Raw genomic sequence first — 21,656 nt, 5'->3', positions numbered from 1 at the left:
ATTTTTTCAGCATGAAACCCAACACTTCAAATCCCTAAAGCAGTCTCAAATTTATGGTTAATAAAAGCATTTATTGTACTGGATGTCATCTGTTATATCACTCTGGGGCTAGAAACTGGCAAGCAGTGGACAGGAAATATTTTCGTTTCAAATCGCTTCAATCTTATGGTCTAGGGGCAAAAGTGTCTGATTTCAGGAAAGCCGCAGTGAATAGCATAGTAATGAATGCATTTTTAGTTGATTAAGCAGGCATTCTCTCCCTTTCAAACAATCTTCCCTCTTTGGCTTGGAGGGGCTAAATAAACATGTGATATTAAATGATAGCATTTCTTGTGTTGGCCGTGCCTTTTCTTTGATCATCTTAAACCTTTCAAAGTGTTTTCCAGGAATCCTCAGCATAGCAGGAGCAAGCCAGAAGAGAATGGCTAAACTCAAGTTTTGCCCCCCCTTTGTAATTGTTTACTTTCTGAGCAGAGGAGGTTTTCTGAGAAGATGCTGATTCTTCTGAATTCCTCTTTAAAAAATGGAATTTGGTACCTCACCCTTGGCATCATGAATTTAGAAGGAAAAAATATTTTGAGTTTTTGTTTGTTTGTTTTCAAAAAGTCTGCAATTTTATTGTAATTTGAGTCCCTATCTCTCACGTCCATCAAGTAAATAGGGTGAGGAGAGTTGCATCCAGAGGAAATCTGGTGAGGTGATGACATATCCAGGGCAGTGTACCTTTCGTCCTGGCAGCCCAGTGCCTTTGAACATGTTATCTAAGTCATCACTTCCCAGCAAGCCTCGGAGGTAAATGATTATTTCTGATGTGGTTCCCTTTTTTCCAGATGAGGATTCCATGGCACAAAGAGCCAGGAAGGGATTAAGATGAGAGTCCATGTGACTCGGAGAGGCCTCTCTCTGCCAGAAACCGGAGCTGCAGAGTTCTTACCCTGCCCGTGCCCCCAGCAGTCAGACTTGCCCTGCCTTCCAAGCACCCTGTCTCAGATGGATGGCTGCCATGTGCAACAAAGCAACTAATGGGGGGTGGAAAGAGAGCGAGACTAGACAGCACTTTGGAGATAATTAAATTAAACTCAGATTAGGCAATTACCCCAAAGATTCCCAAACCTGGCCGAACACCAGAATCACCTGAGGAGCATTCTTGGCGTGGGGGGAGATTCCGGGCCTCACCCCAGACCTGCTTAAGTGGGATTTCCAGGGGAAGGCCAGGAATCTGAGTTTTTTAAAAAGCTGCCAGATTAGTGATTGCCAGGGTTTTGGAGGGATGGAGGGAGGGCTTGACTACAAAGGGGCAGTACAAGGGAAGTTTTTGGCATGATGGGACTGTCCTGTATATTGATTATAGCAGTGGATACATACATATATATGCATATACCTTGTGGACCTATACACCAAAAACTATCAATTGTACTGTGTGTAAATGAAAATCAATATGCTGACCAGGTGAACCTGAGTTATCTAGGTGTCAGTTGAGGTGGCCTGTGGTGCCTGGTGACAGCTGGGAATAGTTGCCCAGCTGTGAGAGAGTGTCACCTGTTATTGCAGAGGCAGGTGTGGGCAGGTGCTGAGCTCTTTAGCCCAGTGCTATCCAACAGAACTTTCTGTGACAAAAAATGTTCTTTCCAGCACTGTTCAATTCAGTAACCATCAACCACTTTTGGCTACTGAGTACCTGAAATGTGGCTGGCACAACTAAGGAACTGAATTTTTATTTTATTTTATTTATTTTATTTTTTTTGAGACGGAGTCTCGCTCTGTCGCCCAGGCTAGAGTACAGTGGCCGGATCTCAGCTCACTGCAAGCTCCGCCTCCCGGGTTCACGCCATTCTTCTGCCTCAGCCTCCCGAGTAGCTCGGACTACAGGCGCCCGCCACCTCGCCTGGCTAGTTTTTTTTTGTAGTTTTTAGTGGAGACGGGATTTCACCGTGTTAGCCAGGATGGTCTCAATCTCCTGACCTGGTGATCCGCCCGTCTCAGCCTCCCAAAGTGCTGGGATTACAGGCTTGCGCCACCACGCCCAGCTGAATTTTTAATTTTACTTAAACTTAATTTAAATTTAAATCACCACACGTGGCTAGAGGCTACCCTATTGGACAGCTCACCCTCTAAAGTAGACATGGTGGTATCATGGAGCTTTGGCTCTGTGCAGGATGCACACTGTGGTGCTTTATGCTTGCAGGACAATAGTAAGTCATCCCAAACATAGGGTAAAATGGAAAATTGACAGGACTTACCAATATGGGTGAGTAAGTACAGAGAAGAAGGAACCTTAGGATGAAGACTGACCTGAGATCTGTCCAGGCAGAGGACAATCCTGCTGAGTGAAGGAGTCTGCTTTTTTTTTTTTTTTTTTTTTTTTTTTTGAGATGGAGTTTCGCTCTTATCCTCCAGGCTGGAGTGTAATGGCATGATTTCAGCTCACTTCAACTTCTACCTCCTGGGTTCAAGCGATTCTCCTGCCTCAGCCTCCCAAGTAGCTGGGATGACGGACAAGTGCCACCACGCCCAGCTAATTTTTGTATTTTTAGTAGAGGCGGGGTTTCACCATGTCGGCCAGGCTGGTCTCGAACTCCTGACCTCAGATGATCCACCCGCCTTGGCCTCCCAAAGTGCTAGGACTACAGGCGTGAGCCACCATGCCTGGCCAGGAATCTGCTTTTTCTTTTCCAAAGATAGCACCATCTTTGGCCCACTTCTTTCCCCAACCTTTCAACCTTGTTCATTTTAAAAGGTACAGAGGTTAGTTGGGATGCTCTTGAATTATGCTCCCATTCTTCTGCAGTGATAGGATATATAGGAAGCCATCCGAGGGGCCAGGTGAGCCCAGTGCAAAGAGGTGAGGGTGTTCTGGGCTTCACTGGGCCCACCTGCCTCCCTAGACAGAGTGTGATGAAGAACCTGTGTGAGCATATTGTATTCCTTTTTGGGGAAGGAGAGCATATAAAAAAAGGCAATTAGGCATAAACTTCCTGCTTTATGCTTTGAGCATATGACCTTTACCTTGGCTTGTGTTCAGACGCTCCTAAACCCACCTCCTCTACCCCCATTGATTTATGTTATCTTAGTGTTACTTTTCCAAATGTGTTATAAAAGAATGAGATTCAGGGAGTGTAGACTTTTATTAGTACAAACCAAATGGTGGCAGAAAGAATGTTCCAATTTATAAATGTATGTGTTCTTAAATAAATTTGCTAAATGGGTAACAAAAAATTTTGTGAGCTATGGGCTTATAACTGGAGGTTTTGTTAATCTGATTTAAAAATAGGACTGACTTGAAAGCGTAAAAGGGGGGAGGTAGCTTTAAAATTAGTGGGTCTTCTTTTCTTTTTTCTTTCTTTTTGTTTTTTTTTGAGATAGAGTCTCGCTCTGTTGCCCAGGCTGGAGTGCAGTGGTGCCATCTTGGCTCACTGCAACCTCCGCCTTCCGGGTTCAAGCGATTCTCCTGCCTCAGCCTCCTTAGTAGCTGAGATTACAGGCGCGTGCCACCATGCCCAGCAAATTTTTGTATTTTTAGTAGAGACGGGATTTCACCATGTTGGTCAGGCTGGTCTCGAACTCCTGACCTAGTGATCTGCCCCCTTCAGCCTCCCAAAGTCCTGGGATTACAGGTGTGAGCCACCATGCCTGACATTCTTTATTTTTTATATGAAAACTTGACTTCCTTAGATCAGGAAGAAAACATTCTGGATAGATCATAGCATCTCTAAAGAGAGTTTCCTTGTGTTGCCTTTACAAATTGGTTACTTCAACCTTATAAGAAAAATGAAGTTTACTGAGTATTAAGCTCCATTACATACTGATTATTCTACCCTTGAACACACAAACAGATCTTGTTGCATAGTTGCTATAATCACTGTACGTGTTTTATTTATTTATGGTTATTTTTTACTTGTGTTTGTTTTCCAAAGATATTTCCATGTATTGATGTAGTCCACAGACATGTCACTTTTAGTGGCCATATGATATGTTCATGTTGTGAGCTCCCCTCCCCTTTTTGCCAGTCCTCACCCCACATTTGATGAGGCATTTGGGTTGTTTTCAAGTTATGACTGTTACAAAGCTGCTATGAACATCTTCATACAGATGGGTTTCCTGCCCATCTCCCTTGATGTTTTGGTTTATTTCCTTGGCATTTATTCCCCAAAGTGAAATTACTGGGTCAAAAGATTTGTGGCTCTCATTACATACATGTTTACCAGCTTGTCCTGTATAATGACTGAACCAGTTTACTGGGAGGAATTGTGTTTTGAGAAAAGAATAGGTTTGTTTCACGAATCTCAGCTCTACCATTTGCTACCATTTATTTAGACCTTGGGCAAATTTTTCCCTGAGGCTATTTCTTCATCTGTAAAATGTGTTATTAATAGTTCATCTCCCAGGGTTGTTGGTTGTTTTAGGATGTAAGCAAGATACTGTTTTTAAAACATCCAGCTGTGTGCCTGGCCACATGGTAACTGCTTTAGTGACTGGCTGCAGTCTTTTTATCAGCAGTATACACGTACTCGTTCATCTCCATCCTAATAATATTGATGTTTATCGGCCAGGTGGGTCAAGCCTATGATCCTATCACTTTGGAAGGCCAAGGTGGACGAATCAGCTGAGGTCAGGAGTTTGAGACCAGCTTGACCAATGTGGTGAAACCCTGTCTCTACTAAAAATACACACACACATACAAAGAAAAATTAGCTGGGCATGGTGGGCAGGCACCTGTAATCCCAGCTGCTCAGGAAGCTGAGGCAGGATAATTGCTTGAACCCAGGAGGCATAGGTTGCAGTGAGTCAAGATTGCGCCATTGCACTCCAGTCTATGCAACAGAGACTCCATCTCAAAAAAAAACCTCTCACACACACACGAAATATTGTTTATAATTTCTTTTCTTTCTTTCTTTCTTTCTTTTTCTTTTGAGATGGCGTCTCACTCTGTTGCCCAGGCTAGAATGCAATGGCATAATCTTGGCTCACCGCAACCTCCGCCTCCTGGGTTCAAGTGATTCTCCTGCTTCAGCCTCCCAAGTAGCTGGGATTATAGGCATGCACCATCACGCTCAGCTAATTTTGTATTTTTAGTAGAGATGGGGTTTCTCCATGTTGATCAGGCTGGTCTCGAACTCCCAACGGCAGGTGATCTGCCTGCCTTGGCCTTCCAAAGTGCTGGGATTATAGGCATGAGCCACTGCACCCAGCCCCATTTATAATTTTTCTTTGCCTTTGTTATTTTGGTGATGGCTTATACTTGTTTGATTTTGGATTTATTAGAGGACTAAATCTTTCATCTGGTGATTTACCTTCTGAGTATGTTTTAGTGCCTTTAAGTCTAGTAATATTAAAGCTAGGTGTGGGCGAAATGTTGCTTAGTAGAGAGTGTTAGGGAGGATGTTTTAAGTGAATAAATAAGAATTTAGAATAATTATTGATTAGTAAGTCTAAGAATTATTGATTAGTGAGTCTTCCTGACTTACCAGCATATTATGAAAATAATTGAATCTGAATATTATCATGGAAATTCTATTTGTACTGCCAGTTTGGTCAGCAAACCTTTGTTCCTTTGTGTGTATGTGTGTGTGTGTGCGCGTGTGTGTGCATGAGAGAGTATGTGTGCGCACGTGCGTGAGAGAGTATGTGTGTGTGTGTGCGCGCGTGTACTTTCCCCAAAGCTTTTGGATTGATCACACATTACCCATAAAGAGAATATATATTAACTGTGTTTTATTCAAATTTTTAAAAAATCCTAATCTTGGGCTAGAAACCACCCTGGTTAGGCTGTTACATTGAGGTCACTGCGACGTGTGTGATGAGAGCATCTCAGGCTGACTGCTTGTGACTATGGACAGGGCAGGTGACCCATATGACTGTCAGTTTCCTTACTACCTGTAAAATGGGACAGTTAGACTAGAATTATTCTTAAGATTTTAACTATTATTTTGATTGAGGTGATTTGAACCTTTAATTCGGAGGGTGTAATTGTCCTGTCCTACCCACTCCATGTCCTTATTGAGTTGCCCACCTCTTTTGCCACCTAGACTCTTGCCCCTTGCACCTGGGTGTCTGTTTTTCATCTCACTTGGGAAATAACACCCAACCTATGGCCATTGTTGCAGATCTTTCTCTAATACAAGAAAAGCATTTGTCCTACATATAGTTTTTATTTTTTAAATTGAGACACAGCTTTATTTTTGCAAAATGTGGCCTGTCGGCTCTGCGGGTCACTTTTGATGAGCCTGTGTTGCTTGCATACATGGAGGGTGCCCATGTCTCCACCTGCCTCCATCCTTCACATTTCATGTGTGCTCACCCAGCTCATCCACATGGCCAAAGACCCAGTGCATCTCCCAATTTTTAACATCAACACTATTGTTAATGATTGATTACAACCCATTTAGTCTTCTGGGCCAGGAGCTTTTAGGGCCCAATCAATCACTGAATCCATAAACAAGGGGACCGCCTCAGACTCCCTGGGAGCTTTGAATCACACTGGGGTGTTGACAGTCCCAGAGGCCTTTCTGTCAGCCACTGTCTGGGTTGGAGAGGATTTGGGTACTGTGCTAGGTGTTGGCGAGGGCAGAAGAAAGGCAGCCACAGATATAGAAATTGTTTGTTTCACAGTTGATCTGCACATGGGTAATTGCAGAACTGAGTCGTTGATTTTTTACCCTCTTTACTCCCATTTACACCAAGCTGTCTTCTTCAGAATAGTGATACACACATACACACACCTACACCTTCCTTACCTATTTTTAAAAATGACTCCTTCCTGGGAACCCCAACATGAAGCAGATAAGAGTGCAGCAGCTCTGTTTGAAGACAGTGGGGAGAAGGACCCTGACTGAGCCCCGCCCCACCCACAGGTCCTTGCCCCTTACACAGGCATTGCTGTTCTGTGGGTTTCCCTCTCAGTCCAAGAACACTTATCCTGAGTGATTGTCCACCTGCCCTGGTTGAAGTGGCATTGCTTTAGCAAGTCCTCTGGGAAGATCCCTGGATATGATAAGAACATTTTGGGAAATGTAAAAGCAGTTACTTCCCCTCCACAAGGGTGAGTCTGGGACTACCCTTAATACACCAGAGTGAAGATCCTGGACTTAAGAGTACATGGGTGGGTGGACTTAAAGGGACCAGGGAGATAGAGAAGATAAAAGCAGAGATAAGCTTTAAGAAATAAGGCTATGGCTTGCACTGGCATCCTGTTGTGGGCAGGAGAGGAGCCAAGAATGCCTGATAGGCTGTCAGGAAGATGGACACCTCCACAGGGTCTGTGACACAAGCCAGAGGAGGAAGAGATGGTGAGCAGCTAGGGAAGAGGTCACTCATTCAGAGACCAAAAGGGCAACCGTGTGTGATAACAGGCCCTAGAGCATGAGGGCACCAACAAGGCTGACTTGATGAAATGCCTTATCTCCAGGGGTCACACCCTCTGGAAGCACACTGAGCTTAGACAGGAGTGATGACAAATTGTTTTGGGAAGGGATGGTGGTTGAAACCAGTGCCTCCACCTGCAGCAGTGGCAGAGCAAAGGGTGTCTTAATCCTCTGCAGAAAGGACTGAGATGTGCATGGTATGTGCAGCTCATACCTCTGAATATCCTCACCTCAAATAAAGCTTGCTTGTGAACACCTTCTAAGAGTCTTTATCCAACACCCCGTGATTTGGCAGTCCCTCTTCTGTGGCTTATACCTCATGGTCCTCTGCCAGCAGAAAGCTGGACCCGCTGGTCAATCCTTTATGCTTGCAGGAGCCTTTGAAGTTCTCCCCAATGCTGGTCACTCATTGCATGAATGTTCATATCCTTAGGTGGCAGGGGCCACACTGCTGCTATGAGGACAGGAGGAAAGGAAGGAAGAAGAGGGGCTCTCTTCCTTGGAGTCCACTCGTTACTAGGGGCTCTTTGCCCTCATTCTGCCCTGGGCTGATTGAAACTTCAGCCACCTTTGCATAAAGCTTTTGGCTCCTGGTGAGAACATCTTGAAATGGGCCTAATATCTGTGGAAATTGAAAAAGGAGACCAGTGGCGTGGACTGTTTCCATGATTCTGATGTGCCTCTTGCTCCTGTAGGTACAGAAATATTTAACTTTAGATAATTGACTCGAGTTGTAATGCTGTGTTCTAATTTGGAAACATGAAGCTGGCCACTTCCAGAAGGTGACCCTCTCGCCTAGTCTTCACTCAGAAAACCCAGGTGTGTCTCTTCCACCTGAATGTCACTGCCCTAGGCACATGGCACTCATCTTCCTAGGGCCTGGCCCTGGACTCTGCACATCCTGGGAGCTCTATGAAGAAGGGCAGGATTACCCTATTGAGTGCAGATATTCCTCTCACTCATGGTGAGGGCTTTGGGTTAAAGTGGTTTATGTGGGGCCAGCATTTTTGGGTGCAGATGAAGCCTAGGGGATTTGTGACTTAGCAGATTTGTGTGTAAGCACAGCTCCCCAGCCTCCTGCCTACTTCTGATAGTGGTACTGGCAGCCTTCAAGGACTGAGGCTGTAGACCCTGGAGATGTTCCTCGCACTCTAAGGAGGCAGTAGCAGGGCACCTTCAGGACTGGCTCCTCTGAGGGAGTCCCTGTTTTTACTTCATCACTGATGAGAATGACATAGCCTTTGTGGAGATTGTCAAGGTAGAGTGGAGATACGTCCCTCCAGCACTGAGACAGTTTTGTGCCTGTGCAAACAAAACACTTCAAAAAGGATACTGCCCCTGCCTCCATCCTGGTGTAAGGTGGCAGAAGGAAGCAGTGGCTGACAGCAGAGTTAAACACACTTTAAGGTAGGTCAAATTTTTGACATACCATTTTCCTCTACCGTACCAGCAGCTGCTCTCTACTTTGAAAGGGGGCTTAGCTACTCATATAAACTTTGGTTTGTGATAATGTAAACTATTATTAGGATTATCTTTTTATTCATAATATATGCCTGATTCTCTGTCTATTTATGCTCCGTTTGAAACACTCATTTACCTTCAATACTCAGTGCCAGCACCAGCTCCTCTGAAAATGAAGGGAAACTTTATAACAGACTATTTAAATCTCTCTGTGGTTAAAAAGGACTCTGGGAATGAAGTCATTGGGTTGAGGAAGCTTCAAATCTCAGCAAAGCTTCCAGGTTAAAACTGGGATGTGATGTTGACAAAACATTCCAGTTTAAAGTTTTTTTTTTTTTAATGAAGGTTTATCCCCAGGGTGGTTGTTTTCATAAAGAAATGCTTGATTCTCAGTTGAGAACTTTTGGCCTTCAAAGTCTCTTCTTCCCCCCCAACCCCCCACCCCCCACACACACACAACTTTTCATCACCACCTGGTGGAACCATTTGTCACCGAGGATGTTCTGGAAGTTAGAGAAGTTCCTGAGGCTCAGGTTGGCGACACCAACACCGCGGTCAGCCAGGCCCTGTCTCCCTGCCAGGAGGCCAGAGTGGAGGAGGTCAGACGGGGCGGTTGGAAGGGGAGGGATGCCACGCACTTCTGCCTCAGGTGCTCCCGCGTTGTCAGTGGAGCGCAGGTTAGTGGGTGAGCCAAGAAAAACCAATAACTGTTTCAATTTTTAATAAAATGTCTCTCCTACCCTTTGTTTCTCCCTCCACTTCTCCCCAAAAGAAAGAACAGAGTGAATTTTTAAGCACATCTGGACACTGTTTTTGTAAAACTTTTACCCTGAATTCCCAGAAGGAATGTATTGGCTCCCATTTTTCCAAGCAAAAACTGAAATGATTCCTTTGTTTATAAGTACTGTGCTTGCATATTTTAATAAAACAGTAAAGAAAGGAATTGCACTGGTTTGAAAATCTTTAGCTAGGCCAAAGCATTGCCCTTTATGCCTCTCGAAGTCTTTGAGAGGTGCTAAAAGTTTATGGTTGGTTATTTTTGGTGTCAGTGGGAAAGGGAGAGTTAGGAAGGCTCCATGTGTCCCTGTTTGATTTTTTTTTTTTCCTGTGGCTATTAGAGCATTCAGGCTATGGGGCAGGGGCTGCTCTTGGTCCTTGTTCCTCTGTTCTGCTTCCTCTACCATGCAGTGCCCTCGTGGTGAAAACCGTGCAGATACAATCAGATAACAGTGTTCCAGATCTGAGAGCCCAAGGGCTGCGGTGGAAGACAGAATCCATCTTTTCCTTATCAGATAGTGTTTGTTTTTCTCTTACGTGATTCTTCTGTAAGCCTATTGTTGCCAAGAAAATGAGGTTGATCTTTCATTACTACCAATCTTATTAGGATGTTGGCATGATGTTCTAGTATGGGGAGAATTGTAAAAGAAACCTAGAGTGTCAAGCTTTTTTTTTTTTCCCCAGAAATGTTTATTATAACAAATATTAAATAATAACATTTAGCAATTTGTGTATACAGATAATGTACAAAAAATTGACCTTCAAAAATTTCTAATCTGAAGTGACAAATAATTAATGTTTAATAATCACTAGTTGTTCTGCTCAGGATTATGTTCAATTGTATATAGTATTTTTAATTCAAAAAATACATTAGAGAACAAAGAGTATTTTAATGTTTATTCCATCCCTCAGAAATGAAAACTGCTAACATTGCAAAAAATAGCTACATATTCCCTGAAAAATAAGTCCTGAGTGTCAAGCTTTTAAAGATGAAATACAGAGGCGTTTGCTATTTTGGGGAACTTGTAAGATGACATGGTTCTGTTCAGACCAGTGGTTATAGAAGTTCTTTTTTATGACCTCAAAAGTTATGTTTTTAAATTAAAGTTATATTGTCAGGAAAACATCAGTGAAGTGTGGTTAAGTTACGAGGGTTGGCTAGGTGCTGTGGCTCACGTCTGTAATCCCAACACATTGGGAGTCTGAGGCAGGAGGATTGCTTGAGCCCAGGAGTTTCAGACTAACCAGGGCAACATAGTAAGACCCCATCTCTACAAAGAGTGAAATTTTAAAAATTAGCCAGGCATGGTCGTACATGCCTGTAGTTCTCCCAGCTACTTAGAAGGCTGAGGCAGAGAATTGTTTGAGCCCAGGAGTTCAAGGCTGCAGTAAGCCATGATTGTACCACTGTACTCCAGCCTGGGCAACAGAGTGAGACCTTGTCTCCAATTTAAAAATAGAAGTTATGAAGGTCAGTCACAGTTCTGCTACTGCATAATAAATGTTCATTAGTGATAAGCATTGAACCAGTGTAATAGTTACTGTTTCCTGAAATATTACTTTCCCTAAACCTGTTGTGGATGTCTGGAAATAAACTCTAGAGGTGTAATATTCCCATAGTAGACCTCATCTCAGAGATCAATCACATTTCAGAGATGAACCACACCTCAGCTTTTCCACACTACTTTTGAAAAAGAAAGTTGCTAGCCATGATGCCAAAACTGACCCACTAAGCCTTTCGGGGCTATGGATGTATATCTGTCAAATGGCAGCAAATGTTGAATGATGTCCAAAACAGGATAGTCTGAAAACTAATGCTTATATTAGTGTCCTTATGCAAACATTCACCATTTTTGTGAGCTTTGAACAAAAATGGTTTGCCTGAATTGAAATCTAATTCGATAACTTTGAGTCCTACTGATACTGTTCTAGCCAATCTTTTGAACTTTTATTTCTCTTTGAGTTCTGGGAAATTGCCAGTTATTCTAAATGCTAGCTCTTAGACTAGTTGGTTAGGAGTATCTGGTTTAAAAAAATGACCTGATTTAGGGCGCAGTGGCTCACACCTGTAATCCCAGCACTTTGAGAGGCCGAGGCAGGTGGATCACGAGGTCAGGAGATCGAGACCATCCTGGCTAACACGGTGAAACTCCGTCTCTACTAAAAATACAAAAAATTAGCCGGGTGTGGTGGTGAGCGCCTATAGTCCCAGCTACTTGGGAGGCTGAGGCAGGAGAATGGCGTGAACCTGCGAGGTGGAGCTTGTAGTGAGCCGAGATTGCGCCACTGCACCCTAGCCTGGGCGACAGAGCAAGACTCTGTCTCAAAAAAAAAAAAAAAAAAAAAAAAAAAAAAACCTGATTTGGAACTCATAGTTCAGTGTTGGTAGTCTACATTTTCCATGTAGCATTGTTTCAAAAACAGCAAAAAAGGTATATTTTAACAGTGGTTCAAATTGTGAAGTGCTGAGCAGATCTTGGGGAATATCATGACATGGGTTCTCTGTGTTCTTCTCCATAATGTGGGAGATTAGAGGGCTCTCTGGCAGAATTGTGAGCTCTGAGCACAGCCTTGCCTCCAGGATGCCTGACTCGGTATCTGTACGCAGAAGCCTGACAGTGAACTAGCGGTCTTTTCAGTACCTTTTTCCAGTGCCAGTGGCAGGTTTTTTTTTTTTTTTTTAAGTTTCAAACATATGAAAACATTTGATTTAAGTGGTCCTAATAATATGTTTTCTATTTTTCCTGTAAAACCAGGAGTTGAGTTTGAATGACAGCAGAAAACTCAGGAATTAATATGGAGGAACTATTTTAAATGATCTAGCAATATAATTATTTGCTCAGCGATTTGTATAATCAAAAAGGTTTTTGGCCAGGCGAGGTGGCTCACACCTATAATCCTAGCACTTTTGGAGGGAGGCTGAGGTAGGTGGATCACCTGAGGTCAGGAGTTCAAGGCCAGCCTGGCCAACATGGTGAAACCCTCTCTACTAAAAATACAAAAGTTAGCTGGGCGTGGTGGCACATGCCTGTACTCCCAGCTACCCGGGAGGCTGAGGCAAGAGAATCACTGGAACCGGGAGGCGGAGGCTGCAGTGAGCTGAGATCATGCCACTGCACTCCAGCCCGGGAGACAGAGCAAGACCCCAATTTCAAAAAAAAAAAAAAAGGCCAGGCGTGGTGGCTCAAGCCTGTAATCCCAGCACTTTGGGAGGCCAAGACAGGTGGATCACGAGGTCAGGAGATCGAGACCATCCTGGCTAACTCGGTGAAACCCCGTCTCTACTAAAAAAATGCAAAAAACTAGCCGGGTGAGGTGGCGGGCGCCTATAGTCCCAGCTACTCGGGAGGCTGAGCCAGGAGAATGGCGTGAACCTGGGAGGCGGAGCTTGCAGTGAGCTGAGATTCGGCCACTGCACTCCAGCCTGGGCGACAGAGTGAGACTCCGTCTCAAAAAAAAAAAAAAAAGAAAAAGTTTTCATTGCATGTACCCCATAAATAATATACACTTATGTGTACATATAATATTCACATTCAAATTCACATTCAGTTCAAAATTACACACAAATTCAAAATAAAAAATTTAAACAAAGGAAAAAGTTTAAAAAGCATTTAAAAAGATGGCTTTCATGTTGAAAACATCCATCTTGACATTCTTTTACTTGTAGCCTGTTGAATATTCTTTAAGTATATATCATTTTCCTACCTTGCCAACCTCACTTTTTCAATCTTCTTTTTCCTCCATATGTGCCCTAACTAGGGGTAGTCTCACAAAGCCTAATTCCTGGTTTTTGTTATTTTTTACACTTTCTGTTAATTTTGTATACCTCTTATGAATTAGCCTATCTGTCCTTAAGGTTCTGTGGCATACCTTCATACATGACTCCCTGCTTTTTAACCCTGGATTTCTCCCCTCCCCCCAAAATATATGATATTGTAAAAAGATAGTAGGCACCTCATTTTCACTGTTTTTCTGCAGCCTACTTTTTTTTTTTTTTTTTTTTGAGACGGAGTCTCGCTCTGTCGCCCAGGCTGGAGTGCAGTGGCCCGATCTCGGCTCACTGCAAGCTCCGCCTCCCGGGTTCACGCCATTCTCCTGCCTCAGCCTCCCGAGTAGCTGGGACTACAGGCGCCCACAACCGCGCCCGGCTAATTTTTTGTATTTTTAGTAGAGACGGGGTTTCACCGTGGTCTCGATCTCCTGACCTTGTGATCCGCCCGCCTCGGCCTCCCAAAGTGCTGGGATTACAGACGTGAGCCACCGCGCCCGGCTGCAGCCTACTTTTTTAAAAAAGACCCTCTTTCCCCAGAGGGAAAAAAAGTTCTCTTTTTTTTTTTTTTTTTTTTTTTGAGATGGAGTTTTGCTCCTGTTGCCCAGGCTGTAGTGCAATGGCGCGATCTTGGCTTACTGCGACCTCTGCCTCCCGGGTTCAAGTTATTCTCCTGCCTCAGCCTCCTGAGTAGCTGCGATTACAGGCATGCGCCACCATGCCCAGCTAATTTTTTGTATTTTTTTAGTAGAGACGGGGTTTCTTCATGTTGTTCAGGCTGGTCTCAAACTCCCAACCTCAGGTGGTCCGCCTGCCTCGGCCTCCCGAAGTGCTGGGATTACAGGTGTGAGCCACCATGCCTGGCCCCCAGTGTTCTCGTTATTGCCTTAAAATCACTATCTTCCGACTTCCCCAAATAACAATTGCCTTAAAATCACTATCTTCCGACTTCCCCAAATAACAGCCTGAAAGTCACTTTTGAATATTTCATCATCACCTGTGTATTGCATTTGTCACCAAGTCCTGCTATTTTTTCCTTAAAAATGCCTCTCAGACCTGTCCTTTGATCCTCATCAGTACATTGCCGTCCCTGTCATGTTACATATGGACTGCTGCAGTTGCTGACTATCTGGTCTGCCTCACTCCAGTCTTCCACCCTCTAGTCTCTAGTTCTTCCTGCATATGTGGCCCTAACACTGTTTTGTTGTTATCGTTCCTTTCCTGGTTCAGTTTCCTTTAATGGTTTTTTTTTTGTTGTTTGTGTTGTTTTTGCTTTTTTCTTTATTGTGTTGAAATATACATAACATAAAATTTACCATTTTAACCATTTTAAGTGTACAGTTCGAAGATTTTTAAGTAAATTCACAATGTTTTGCAACCATCACCACCATCCACCCGTAGAACTTTTTCACCTTCCTAAATGGAAATTCCATACCCATTAAACAATAACTCCCCATTTTCCTCTCCCCACAGCCCCTGGCTATCTCTATTCATGTCTCTATGAATTTGACTGCTCTAAATACCTCATATAAATGTAGTCATACAGTATTGTCCTTTTTGTCCTTTTGTGCCAATGTCACATTTTTAAAGATTGTTTTTAGTGGTCTTGATCTGTAGGGAAGTTGATGAAGATTTGGTAAAAGCTAACAAAGGGCCTTTGTTCTTATCTCTTCTTATCTCTTTAGTATTTAGTGAGTTCTGTCTGGAAGCATGACACTGGTTTATTCTGAGTACAGACAGGAAAGTTAAGGTGTGTAAGAGCAACCGGGGAAGGTTAGAGACTCCCAACTTAGGCCTCTGTGGCACTAACCTAACACCAAAAGTTTTTTTTGTCATGGAGGGAAGAGAAGTGAAAACTGGAAGTGGCTGGTGACCAGGACTCCCCTTCCTCCTTCTTAAATACCTTCCATCTGTATTAGGGGCAGGGAATCAATTTCCATCTTGAAATGGATATGTGTTTTGAGACCCCAGCTCCAGTCTTCTGTTTTGTGTCACTTCTGCTCTCCAGGCCCTGGGGTTTGACTCATCCCATCTGTTCAATTCTTGGGTCCTTTGGATTCATCCTTTGAAGCTGCTGTTTCATTGCCTCTTTCTTCTTCCTTCCTCATCTCTCCACCTACCCGATTGCCACCTTGGCCTGTATCAGAGACCTTTTCCCTGTGCTTCTGTCTGCCACATCTAGGCTTGTGCTCACATCTCTAAGGACCACTGTATTTGGATCTTGCCTGTCTCCAAGATGTACCACATGCAAAGCTGAACCCACTTGGCCATTTCAGTCCTATGGTGTCCATCTTTTCAGGACATTTGGGGGTGTCTAACACAGAAGCAATGAGGGCATGTTGGTCACTTCCAGGGATGTGGGAAGTGTTTATTCTGATGACCAGAAAGGCTCTGTGTCATCCCTGAGAAACAGCAACCATTTCTAGAATGCTTACCATGTGTTGGGCACTGGGTTGTACAGTTGGTAGCACAAGCTTCTGGGTCTGCGTTTGCTTGAAATAATCTTCCTTCCCCTCCCCAACCCCAAAGCTTGACATGCCTCCTCTGAAGATGCTTCTCTGGCTAGCCTTCCTCTGTTCAACTACCCCTTCTCTGAAATCTTACTACACATAGAGCTCAGTGGCATAACTTAGCCCATTCATTCTAGGCAGTGTAACCTTATCTGCTGTAGTTTTGTGTCTTTTAGCTTTGTTTTCCAAAACTAATTGTAAACACCTAGAGGCAGGGGTCTGGTTTAGCCTTATTCTCACTCAAAATGGCTTTCCTAAGTGCAAAAGCGTATTTCGAGCTCTTGAGACATCTGGTTGATAAATCCTGGGGCATTTGCAGAGGTTTTTCATGAATAAATAAGGAGGAGAGAATGTCAGGGTATAGTTAAATATTGCTTTTAGATCAGCTAAGTTTTTTTTTTTTTTGGGAGGGGGGCGGGATGGGGGCGGGGGAGGGGTAGACAGAGCTTTGCTCTGTTGCCCAGGCTAGAGTGCAGGGTGCAGTCACTGCATCCTCAACCTCCTGGGCTCAAGAGATCCTCCTCAGTAGCTGGGACTACAGGCATGTGCCACTACACCCAGCTAATTGTTTGTATTTTTCATAGAGACGGGGTCTATGAGATGGAGTCCAGGCTGGTCTTGAGTTCCTGGTTTCAAGCATTCCTCCTGCCGTGGCCTCCCAAAATGCTGGGATTACAGGTGGAAGCCACCGTGCCTGGCCAGGCTGTTTTTGAGGCAGAGCTCATTCTTTCTTCTTCAACACCTGGGCTACATATGTGTTGTGATTCTAATCACAAAATGGAATTTACCGTTTTTTACCAGCAAGTGGTTTTTATCTCCTTAGCTTGGTCTGTAAAATCAAGCTGCCCTGACTCTCTGGAAAGAGTTGGAGGTCTTAGGTTTCCACAAGGCTGTAATGTGATTATTTTGCTGGAGAGAGGAAGACACTGTCATCTGCTTTCTGGATTTGCCAGTTTCCCTTTTAATTTTACACAGTTCTGTTATTCACTGGAGAGCAGTCATCTAATCATAAAATCCCCTGCATTTATGTAATTTTAAAGAAACATACAGGATAAATTATAGTAATATAGCAGCTTCTTGTGGGCCTTGTCTGCCTTCAGCTGTGGATGTGTTCCCTGAGAATCCACTTGTTTTTGAACACATTCCCCTTCACCTTCAGGTACAGTCTGTGATATGTGGTGATCAATTTTTTTAGATTCACGGTATCTTCTCAGCAACCGGTGCAGAATCCGCATTCTCCTCATCCAAGTTACCTTCCCTGGCATTTGGGCATTGGCTGTACCCTTTCGCTTACTATGCCCACGTGCATGCCCTTCCAACCGGCCAAGGTGTTTTCCCGGCATCAAGCCTGGGAATGGACAGTCACAGGTTTGCAGATGATCAACCCATCTTTGATCAGCTTCTGGATCTGCTGATGGGAGTTGGCATTGCGATTTCATTGGTCTTACTGGGGTCCAACCAGACCTTCTTCTTGCCACAGCAGAGGACACTAGAGGCGAGCCTCTTCTGAAACCTGAGCATACTCATGGCTGTGGCCGCAGCAGCAAAAGCAACGAACTCCCCGATTCTTAAAGTCAGTTTAGCCAGAACCTTTGGACCTTCCTTTAAAAAAAAAAAAAAAAAAATCACTGCTTTTAATCTTTTCTGGTTAGCTTCTGTTTCATGCTAACTTCATGACAAAATATTACAGGTTTCTAATTTAATTCACCGTATTACTTTGATTTTGTAAACATATCTCCATAGGAAGCCTTAATGAAGGGGCAAGACACATTGATTTCTTCCTGTTGACAGGTGAAGGGACAAGGTTGTGTGTGCCATTTGCTTGCCTCAGCCCTATAGGAGAGGAATGGGAACTCACCACCAGGCCCACTTCATCGGGGTGGAAATATGCTCCTACCTGCTGTTCCATTTGCTGTGTCTGCCTCACAATGGATTTGCTTTCTAATTGACCTCTCTATCCCACTCCTTGCCAGAAATCCTGGGAGAGGGAGTGCAGGGAGACCTTAATTCCTGGGAACACCCCACTGCCTTCTTCACCCACAAAAAAACATTTATCAAAATCTAAAATTGACCAAGATATCAATACTTCATTTTTACATCATTCTTTGCCTTCTCAGAATGACATTTTAGCGGTTCAAGGAAATTAAAACAAAGCTGAATACTCCTTGGCAAACATAATTATGTCCTGGCCTAAATGTCACACAGTGATTTAATTGGTATGTCATTGTGTGTATGTGTGTTTGCATGTGTGTGTGTGTGTGTGTGTGTGTGTGTGCGCGCGCTTTAATGGAAATTCCATGTGGTGTCTTTGGGAAATTAGGAAAGAGAGTCTTCTAGATTTATTGCTTATAGTTTAAGAACAGACTGCTGGCTCCCATCCAAATAGTAGGGAGATGTAAAGTTATAGGGATCATTAGTGTTTGAATATATCCTTCCGATTGCCTGCTATTTTAAAATTAGTTTGGCAAAAGGTAAAAGTCAGAACTGACAGTGAAATGTTTTACCCTTTGAAACTTGTAACATTCATCAAAATAAACTTGTGGGGGACTTGGCATCATGTAAGTGATGGTGTCCTTTGCTTTATACCAATATCTTAATTTTGAAGCTGAACGAGTTTTGTTGTGGCTGAAGTAGGAGTCAGAGACATAGATTATTCATTTTGGAAAGCTGGAATTTTGGATTATCCTTCATAGTGGCTCATGCGCAGATATTGTAAAATATATCCAAAACCTAACTCAGTTTTTTGTGTTGACCACAAATACTATACTCTGCAAAGGCAGTTGAGCAGGAGTGGGAAAATCAGCTGTTTTCTTCATCCAGTGGGTATTATGAGTATTTTCCTCCACACTCAGTGATGGGGAAAAAAAAAAAAAAAAGGAATAAGAATTAGCCACATCCTAGTTCATTTTTTATCTTGATTCAGTGCAACTGACTTGGCTGCACACATGACTGTTGTCACCTGTGATCTGAAAAGTGATAGATACCGCTCTCTGGATGGGTTTATGTGCTCAACAGCGTAAGTGGTTGCCTTTCATGTTTCTACTTTGTAAAGTTCATGAGTCCCAACATCTTGGACAAAGTGTTCAGTTACTGAGTTGTAACAAATACTGCCTATAAAGGATTACAGTTGGATGGCATTAATCCAAGACTTCTATTTTATTTTATTTTATTTTATTTATTTTATTTTTTTTTTTTGAGACGGAGTCTCACTCTGTTGCCCAGGCTGGAGTGCAGTGGCCGGATCTCAGCTCACTGCAAGCTCCGCCTCCCGGGTTTATGCCATTCTCCTGCCTCAGCCTCCCAAGTAGCTGGGACTACAGGCGCCCGCCACCTCGCCCGGCTAGTTTTTTGTATTTTTAGTAGAGACGGGGTTTCACCATGTTAGCCAGGATGGTCTCGATCTCCTGACCTTGTGATCCGCCCGTCTCGGCCTCCCAAAGTGCTGGGATTACAGGCTTGAGCCACCGCGCCCGGCCAAGACTTCTATTTTAAAGGGAGATTTTACATCAACCGCTTCCCTCCCCCATTAGAACTTTTTGTTTGTTTGTTTTTGTTTTTGTTGTTTTTGAGATGGAGTCTTACTCTGTCACCCAGGCTGGAGTGCAGTGGTGCGATCTCGGCTCACTGCAACCTCCGCCTCCTGGGTTCCAACAGTTCTCCTGCCTCAGCCTCCCGAGTAGCTGGGATTACAGGCGGGTGCCACCATGCCTGGCTAAATTATTTTTTGTATTTTTAGCCATGTTGGCCAGGCTGGTCTTGAACTCCTCACCTTGTGATCCCCAGCTTCGGCCTCCCAAAGTGCTGGGATTACAAATGTGAGCCACTGCGCCCAGCCCTCGTTTTGTTTTTGAGACAGTGTCTTGCTCTGTCACCCAGTCTGGAGTGTGGTGGTGTGATTTCGGCTCACTACAGTCTCAACCTCCTTGGCTCAAGCGATCCCCCTGCCTCAGCCTCCCGAGTAGCTGGGACTACAGGTGTGTGGGACTACAGGTGTGTACCACCATGCCTGGCTAATATTTTTGTACTTTTTGTAGAAATGGGTTTCACCATTTTGCCCAGGCTGGTCTTAAACTCCTGGGCTCGAGCAATCCACTGGCCTCCACCTCCCAAAATGCTGGGATTACAGGTGTGAGCCACTGTGGCTGCCCTGAATTTTGTTTTTAATCGCCAAAGTAAAATCACTCTCTATTATTCAACAGACGTGGCTTTAAGCTATCAAGCTATTGAGTGGAGCTGGACTGTAAGGCAGGTGAGAGGTCTGGGGGCCTCAGGGGTCCAGAAGCCTCCCAAAAATACCGTGTGCCAATGTGTGTGCACACATGCACCACAGTTCTCCCCCAAATAAGAAGCTGCGACTCTTGGTAATGAGGGGTAAATGAGAGCAAAGTGATTTTGGCCTTGGTGGTGATAGTATTGCCAAGAGAGGGATGATGGTAGGATTGCAGCTATATAGCAACTCACACTCATCCCGTTTTCAGATCTCACCAGTATTTTTCTGAAGGCCTCAGGATACCACTCAAACCTTCAAAGTCCTTGCGTCTTGAGGCCAACTTTGCACTTCAGTCCGTGAACACAGGAACAGTGCGCCTATGGTTGATGGGCACTGGGCTGGGTGTGGCACAGCCTGGGACTTTCACCTTTCTTTGTTTCACCCTACTTAAGGCAGGACGGTGGTTACACAGCCATTGTAACCAGTGGGCACTCAGCGAGTGTGAGTTGCATGCTTATACTGAAAGGTTCTAGGAAATCAGGTTTGGAGGCTCTTTCTGCAGAAAGGCAGTGCTGCTTGCCCAGCATTGAGACTTGATATTTCTCCCAAGTAACTCGGATTCCCACAGCTTGGGGAGAACCAAGCCAGTTGAGAGTGGTGGGCTGGAGGAGCAGCTGAGGTGGGAGGGGGTGGGGGAGGAGAAGCTTGTTCACATGCTTGTTAACATTTGAGGGTCTTTGACAAAGGAAGTCTAATGCCTTGCCCCGGTCAGCCGGCGATTGCCCCCCGGGAGGCCCCGTTGTGCACAGGAAGTCAGACACTAATGATGTTAGCAAGGGGACAAAGGCGCCTGGCCCGGGAAGGGTCTAATTGCTGTGTCCGGCTCCCAGGCGGCCGGCCTCAAGCTGGAGGGGGCTGGGCAGGATGCGCTAAGTGTTAACACCTGGAGCCGGCACTGCTGACTTCCTGGTGCTTTTTTGTTGTTGTTGTTGGCTGTGTGGCTGGGCACAAATACTGACAACACACACACTCAAAGGCACTCAGAAACCCTGGCTGCATCTCAGCGGGATGTTTCAGGACCTGCTGTCTAAGAGACTAGATGGAAATGGTTTGATCAGGAGGACACACCGTGAGTGTCACCCCTGGGCTGGGCAGGGCCGTGAAACAGGAGGCCTTACCCTCTCCTCCCATCTGCCTGTCAAAGCTTGGTGACTGTGGCTTCACCTCTGGGCTGATTTCTTCCCTCTCCCCTGGAAAGCTTCTGGGAAAGGCCAGACCTTGCAGAGAGAGGCAGATACTCATTAGAAAAGTCATTCTGGCTTTAGCTTGGAATATTCTAGTCAGAATGAATGAGAGAATATTCACTCCTGGGGGACAGAACCAGCTGGGGTCACCCAAGGGTGGTTATGGTATATGTGTGGATATTTCATATGTTGCTATCTGAATCCACACCTGGAGAGGTAAGTTGGAGGGTCTGCATCCCAGGGAACTGGCAAAGCCAAGATGCACTCTCTGATTTCTAAGTGGGGTCTCGGGATTTTTTGCATCTAAATGTGGCTTTGGACCTG

The 21,656-nt window shown here is 44.4% G+C and overlaps 1 protein-coding gene and 1 pseudogene across 1 annotated transcript in view; one reads left to right on the top strand and one right to left on the bottom strand.

The window, feature by feature from the left end:
- The window catches only part of IL17RD (interleukin 17 receptor D), a 76,362-nt gene that overhangs the window by 14,083 nt on the left and 40,623 nt on the right, over positions 1–21,656 (top strand). The gene's annotated exons all lie outside the window — the stretch shown is intronic.
- On the bottom strand, positions 8,443–17,428 carry LOC144338958 (large ribosomal subunit protein eL19-like; annotated as a pseudogene).

The sequence above is a fragment of the Macaca mulatta genome, chromosome 2 (genome assembly GCF_049350105.2).
Source record: "Macaca mulatta isolate MMU2019108-1 chromosome 2, T2T-MMU8v2.0, whole genome shotgun sequence".
Classification (NCBI taxonomy): Eukaryota; Metazoa; Chordata; class Mammalia; order Primates; family Cercopithecidae; genus Macaca; species Macaca mulatta.
This window is presented reverse-complemented; position numbering and strand designations above follow the sequence as displayed.